Source organism: Oncorhynchus gorbuscha, linkage group LG05 (genome assembly GCF_021184085.1).
Source record: "Oncorhynchus gorbuscha isolate QuinsamMale2020 ecotype Even-year linkage group LG05, OgorEven_v1.0, whole genome shotgun sequence".
Classification (NCBI taxonomy): Eukaryota; Metazoa; Chordata; class Actinopteri; order Salmoniformes; family Salmonidae; genus Oncorhynchus; species Oncorhynchus gorbuscha.
This window is the reverse complement of record NC_060177.1, coordinates 90,552,152-90,559,651: the sequence shown is the minus strand read 5'-3', so window position 1 is coordinate 90,559,651 and position 7,500 is coordinate 90,552,152.

The following is a 7,500-nucleotide window of genomic DNA, read 5'->3' as shown; positions in this document are numbered from 1 at the left end:
GGGAGCAGGTAGCCTAGCGGTTAGAGTGTAGGGACGGCAAGTAGCCTAGTGGTTAGAGTGTAGGGACGGCAGGTAGCCTAGTGGTTAGAGTGTAGGGACGGCAGGTAGCCTAGTGGTTAGAGTGTAGGGGCGGCAGGTAGCCTAGTGGTTAGAGTGTAGGGGCGGCAGATAGCCTAGTGGTTAGAGTGTAGGAATGGCAAGTAGTCTAGTGGTTAGAGTGTAGGGGCGGCAGGTAGCCTAGCGGTTAGAGTGTAGGGGCGGCAGGTAGCCTAGTGGTTGGAGTGTAGCGGGGGCAGGTAGCCTAGTGGTTAGAGTGTAGGGACGGCAAGTAGCCTAGTGGTTAGAGTGTAGGGACGGCAGGTAGCCTAGTGGTTAGAGTTTAGGGACGGCAGGTAGCCTAGTGGTTAGAGTGTAGGGACGGCAGGTAGCCTAGTGGTTAGAGTGTAGGGGCGACAGGTAGCCTAGTGGTTAGAGTGTAGGGACGGCAGGTAGCCTAGTGGTTAGAGTCCAGTGGTTAGAGCGTTGGACTAGAAACTGAAAGGTTGTTACATCGAATCCCCGAGCTGACAAGGTAAAAATCTGTCATTCTGCCCCTGAACAAGGCAATTAACCCACTGTTCCTAGGCCGTCAATGAAAATATGAATTTGTTCTTTATTAACTGAGTTGTCTAGTAAAATAAAGGTAAAATAAATAAGGAAAAAAATATTGTTTTGAACACCTCCAAAACAAAGGTCATGTAGTTCGGTAAGAATAATGCCCCTCTGCCCACCGGTGTGATCACTACTTCTGAGGGTTTAGAGCTTCAGGTAGTCACCTCATACAAGTACTTGGAGGTATGGCTAGACGGTAAACTGTCCTTCTCTCAGCACATATCCATGCTGCAGGCTAAAGTTACATCTAGACTTGGTTTCCTCTATCTCTTTTCAGTTTGTTGCAGCTAGCGACTGGAACGAGCTGCACAAACACTCAAACTGGACAGTTTTATCTCAATCTCTTCATTTAAATACTCAATCATGGACACTCTTACTGACAGTGGTGACTGCTTTGCGTGATGTATTGTTTTCTCTACCTTCTTGCCCTTTGTGCTGTTGTCTGTGCCCAATAATGTTTGTACCATGTTTTGTTTTGCTACCATGTTGTGTTGCTGCCATGTTGTTTTCATGTTATGTTGCTACCATGCTGTGTTGTCATGTGTTGCTGCCTTGCTATGTTGTTGTCTCGGGTCTCTCTTCATGTAGTGTTGTGTTGTCTCTCTTGTCGTGATGTGTGTTTTGTCCTATATTTATATATTTTTTCAATTTTATTTTTAATCCCAGCCCCTGTCCCCGCAGGAAGGTCTTGTGGTAGGCCGTCATTGTAAATAAGAATTTGTTCTTAACTTACTTGCCTAGTTAAATAAAGGTTAAATAATAAATAAAATAAATATATAGACACCATATTTTTTAAACATTTTTTTATTTCACCTTTATTTAACCAGGTAGGCTAGTTGAGAACAAGTTCTCATTTGCAACTGCGACCTGGCCAAGATAAAGCAAAGCACTAGACTATATATACACACTATATACACACTCACTATTTTATTTATTTTATTTAACCTTTATTTAACTAGGCAAGTCTGTTATGAACAAATTCTTATTTACAATGAAGGCCTACCTAAAGGCAAAAGGCCTCCTGCTGGGCCTGGGATAATGTTTTAAAAATAAACACATATTTTTAGGACAAAAAACACATCACAGCAAGAGAGACAACACCACAACACTAGATAAAGAGAGACCTAAGACAACAGCATAGTAAGGCGACAACACAGCATGGTAGCATCACAACATAACAATAACATGGTAGCAACATAGCATGGTAGCATCACAACATAACAATAACATGGTAGAAACACAGCATGGTAGCATCACAACATGACAATAACATGGTAGCAACACAGCATGGTAGCATCACAACATGACAATAACATGGTAGCAACACAGCATGGTAGCATCACAACATAACAATAACATGGTAGAAACACAGCATGGTAGCATCACAACATGACAATAACATGGTAGCAACACAGCATGGTAGCATCACAACATAACAATAACATGGTAGAAACACAGCATGGTAGCATCACAACATGACAATAACATGGTAGCAACACAGCATGGTAGCATCACAACATGACAATAACATGGTAGCAACACAGCATGGTAGCATCACAACATGACAATAACATGGTAGCAACACAGCATGGTAGCATCACAACATAACAATAACATGGTAGAAACACAGCATGGTAGCATCACAACATGACAATAACATGGTAGCAACACAGCATGGTAGCATCACAACATGACAATAACATGGTAGCAACACAGCATGGTAGCATCACAACATGACAATAACATGGTAGCAACACAGCATGGTAGCAGAATAAAACATGGTACAATCATTATTGGTCACAGACAACAGCACAAAGGGGAAGGAGTTAGAGACAGCAATACTTCACACAAAGCAGCCACCACTGTCAGTAAGACCTCTGGACCTCTACAGATGTCTGTAGCCATCACAGTATGTTAAACCTCTGGCACAGACACGTCTGTAGCTATCACAGTATGTTAACAGACCTCTGCAACAGGCTTGCACCTCTAGTAGTCCTCTAACTAGTGATCTCTCTCTCTCTCTCTCTTACTGCTTGTAGCAGGTAGGCTCATAAAGAGGTGATGTCACTACTTGGCATTTTCCATGACAGAGGTACATTCCATGTCTTCTATCTCCTCACCCAGAACTGGTCCCAGATCTGTTTGTGCTGTCTTGCTATCAATGACCATAGGAGTTGTAAAGATAGCACAAACAGATCTGGGACCAGGCTATCATACTTAGATCCTTCTGTTTCTGTTCGAAACGAGGCAAATCACACAACTCCATAGTTTAGGATGAGACACCACGGAATGGAAGTAGAAGAATACCAGAAATGAAGGATATTCCCAATACCATTACTGGTAGTAACGTGTCATGAGTCTGGCAACTGGCAAGTGACTCTATTGGTACTGTGGCTAGCGATGCCCTGTTACATCTCTGACAATTAGACCAAAATTAAAGGAAAGAAATCAGCTATGTAGTGTTTTGCTAGATCAGTTCATCACAACGGTAATTATGTAGCAATGCATTTTCCCTCTTTTGTTTCTGCACAAACACCCCGAAACAACAACGTAATTAGCATTAAAAAAAATAGTCCTTCCTCATCAAATTGGAATACTGCGGATAACAGCAAATGCAACAGTATAATTATCTGGTGAATCAAAGTGGAGTTAAATTGTAATTAATGAATGGGAAAGATGTTAATTCTTCTGCATGCTCCTTCGGGTTCCATACATGGTCTACACATCATCCCACAATACATTATAAACGGTGGGGCATCAAAAACAACAAGGCTGCATCCCGACTGGCCTCTTGTTCCGTATATAGTGCACTACGAAGGGAGTAGGGAGCCATTTAGGAAGCAGGCCAAGGATGTATTGTTACATTCAAATGATCTCTGATCGGTGTGTTGTATTTGAAAAAAAAATAGTTGTATCTCTGCCGATTCGTTGTGGACTTTAAAGTAACGTTCCTGATTGAAGGTGACAGTTAAAAAGAAAACAAAGTAATTGTTAAAACCACTGAGGTGTTGAACGCCATCAGCAGAACACAATCCATGATGAACCACTAGGGTGTTATTTCAACAGAAGATTCTCAACAGATTATGGAGGAATGCCAAACCCTAAGAACCATGCCATCAACATCAACAGATTATGGAGGAACCCTAAGAACCGTGTCATCAACATCAATGTGGTCCTTCTGTAGCTCAGTTGGTAGAGCATGGCGCTTGTAACGCCAGGGTAGTGGGTTCGATTCCCGGGACCACCCATACGTAGAATGTATGCACACATGACTGTAAGTCGCTTTGGATAAAAGCGTCTGCTAAATGGCATATATTATTATATATTATCAACAGTTTATGGAGGAACCCTAAGAACCATGCCATTGACATCAACATCAACAGATTATGGAGGAACCCTAAGAACCATGCCATCGACATCTACATCAACATATTATGGAGGAACCCTAAGAACCATGCCATCAACATCAACAGATTATGGAGGAACCCTAAGAACCATGCCATCAACATCAACAGATTATGGAGGAACCCTAAGAACCGTGCCATCGACGTCAACAGATTATGGAGGAACCCTAAGAACCGTGCCATCGACATCAACATCAACAGATTATGGAGGAACCCTAAGAACCATGCCATCAACATCAACAGTTTATGGAGGAACCCTAAGAACCATGCCATCGACATCAACATCAACAGTTTATGGAGGAACCCTAAGAACCATGCCATTGACATCAACATCAACAGATTATGGAGGAACCCTAAGAACCATGCCATCGACATCTACATCAACATATTATGGAGGAACCCTAAGAACCATGCCATTGACATCAACATCAACAGTTTATGGAGGAACCCTAAGAACCATGCCATCGACATCAACATCAACAGATTATGGAGGAACCCTAAGAACCATGCCATCGACATCAACATCAACAGATTATGGAGGAACCCTAAGAACCATGCCATCAACATCAACATCAACAGATTATGGAGGAACCCTAAGAACCATGCCATCGACATCAACAGTTTATGGAGGAACCCTAAAAACCATGCCATCGACATCAACATCAACAGATTATGGAGGAACCCTAAGAACCATGCCATCAACATCAACATCAACAGATTATGGAGGAACCCTAAGAACCATGCCATCAACATCAACAGATTATGGAGGAACCCTAAGAACCATGCCATCAACATCAACATCAACAGATTATGGAGGAACCCTAAGAACCATGCCATCAACATCAACAGATTATGGAGGAACCCTAAGAACCATGCCATCAACATCAACAGATTATGGAGGAACCCTAAGAACCATGTCATCGACATCAACATCAACAGATTATGGAGGAACCCTAAGAACCATGCCATCAACATCAACATCAACAGATTATGGAGGAACCCTAAGAACCATGCCATCAACATCAACAGATTATGGAGGAACCCTAAGAACCATGCCATCAACATCAACATCAACAGATTATGGAGGAACCCTAAGAACCATGCCATCAACATCAACAGATTATGGAGGAACCCTAAGAACCATGCCATCGACATCAACAGTTATGGAGGAACCCTAAGAACCATGCCATCGATGTCAACATCAACAGATTATGGAGGAACCCTAAGAACCATGCCATCGACGTCAACAGTTATGGAGGAACCCTAAGAACCATGCCATCGACGTCAACATCAACAGATTATGGAGGAACCCTAAGAACCATGCCATCGACGTCAACAGTTATGGAGGAACCCTAAGAACCATGCCATCGACGTCAACAGTTTATGAAAGAAGGAAGTTGCCCAAAAAAGAACAAATAATGTTTGTGTCTTGCACACCCATATGTATACCGTAGATTAGCCTGACCAATCTCTTCACGTTGACTGATTCATGATTACGCCATGACTGTGTCTCTGCATTGCTCAAATATCTGAAGTGACTCACAGAATGGTGACTCACCGTTATTTGCCAATGGTGTGTCTATGGTATGCCTATGGGAAGGTCTAAGGGAAATGTACCCAAATAATTAGAATGTCTAAGGGAGATGTACCACAATAATTAGCATGTCCATGGTAGATGTACCACAATAATTAGAATGTCTACGGGAGATGTACCACAATAATTAGAATGTCTACGGGAGATGTACCACAATAATTAGAATGTCTACGGGAGATGTACCACAATAATTAGAATGTCTACGGGAGATGTACCACAATAATTAGAATGTCTACGGGAGATGTACCACAATAATTAGAATGTCTAAGGGAGATGTACCACAATAATTAGAATGTCTAAGGGAGATGTACCACAATAATTAACATGTCTAAGGGAGATGTACCACAATAATTAGAATGTCTAAGGGAGATGTACCAGGGAGATGGGAGATGTACCACAATAATTAGCATGTCTAAGGGAGATGTACCACAATAATTAAAATGTCTAAGGGAGATTTACCCAAAGAAGTACAATGTCCAAGGGAGATGTACCACAGAAATGTGAATTTCCAAGTGTGATGAATCATTCTACTTCTATCGGTATACAGAGGGGTCTGGAATTATTTGATACCTTGATAAAGATGAACAAAAAAGACTGTAGAAAATAAATAATACAAATATTGTACGCTTAAACAATATAAGAATGTATATTATTTTATACTTACACTCTTAGAAAAAAGCTTCAGCTGTCACCAAAGAACCCTTTTTGGTTCCAGGTAGAACCGTTTTTGGGTCCATGTAGAACCCTTTGTGGAAAGGGTTCTACATGGAACTCAAAAGGGTTCTATCAGGAACCAAAAACCAACATTTACAGAAAGGACAGAAATGCCAACAGGGGCGGTGTTGTGGTCTATATTCAGAACGACATTCCTGTAAAGCTTAGAGAGGATCTCATGTTAAATACTGTTGAAGTAATATGGCTACAGGTTCACCTGCCTCAACTAAAGCCCATTCTGTTGGGCAGATGCTATTGTCCATCAAGTGCTAACAGTCAGTATCTGGATAACATGTGCATTTGTATTTATCAGGGATCCCCATTGGCTGCTGCCAAGGCATGAGCCTTGATATTGCCAACTACTTTAATGATTTTTTTCATTGGCAAGATTAGCAAACATAGGCATGACATGCCAGCAACAAATGCTGACACTACACATCCAAATATTTCTGACCAAATTATGAAAGACAAGCATTGTAATTTTGAATTCCATAAAGTAAGTTTGGAAGAGGTGAAAAAAGTATTGTCTATCAACAATGACAAGCCACCAGGGTCTGACAACTTGGATGGATGATATTATCACCCCTATTTGACATATCTTCAGTTTAAGCCTACTAGAAAGTGTTTGTCCTCAGGCCTGGAGGGAAGCCGAAGTTATTTCCCTACCTAAGAATAGTAAACCCCCTTTAATTTTGGATTTTGACATTATCGACCATAGTCTGTTGCTGGAAAAACATATGTGTTATGGCTTAACACCCCCTGCTATACTGTGGATTAAGAGTTAACTGTCTAACAGAACACAGAGGGTGTTCTTTAATGGAAGCCTCTCAACCAACAAAATCCAAGTAGAATCAGGAATTCCCCAGGGCAGCTCTCTATGCCCCTCACTTTTTTCAATCTTTACTAATGACATGCCACTGACTTTGAGTAAAGCCAGTGTGTCTGTGTATTCAGATGACTCAACACTATACACTTCAGCTACAACAGTGAGTGAAATCCCTGCAACACACATTGTATTTGGAACAAATCATTGTTGAAATTGAGAAAGTTGAAGAGACTAAACTGTTTGTAGTAACCCTGGATTGTAAACGGTCAATATCAAAACATGTTGATACAACAATAGCTAAAATGGGGAAA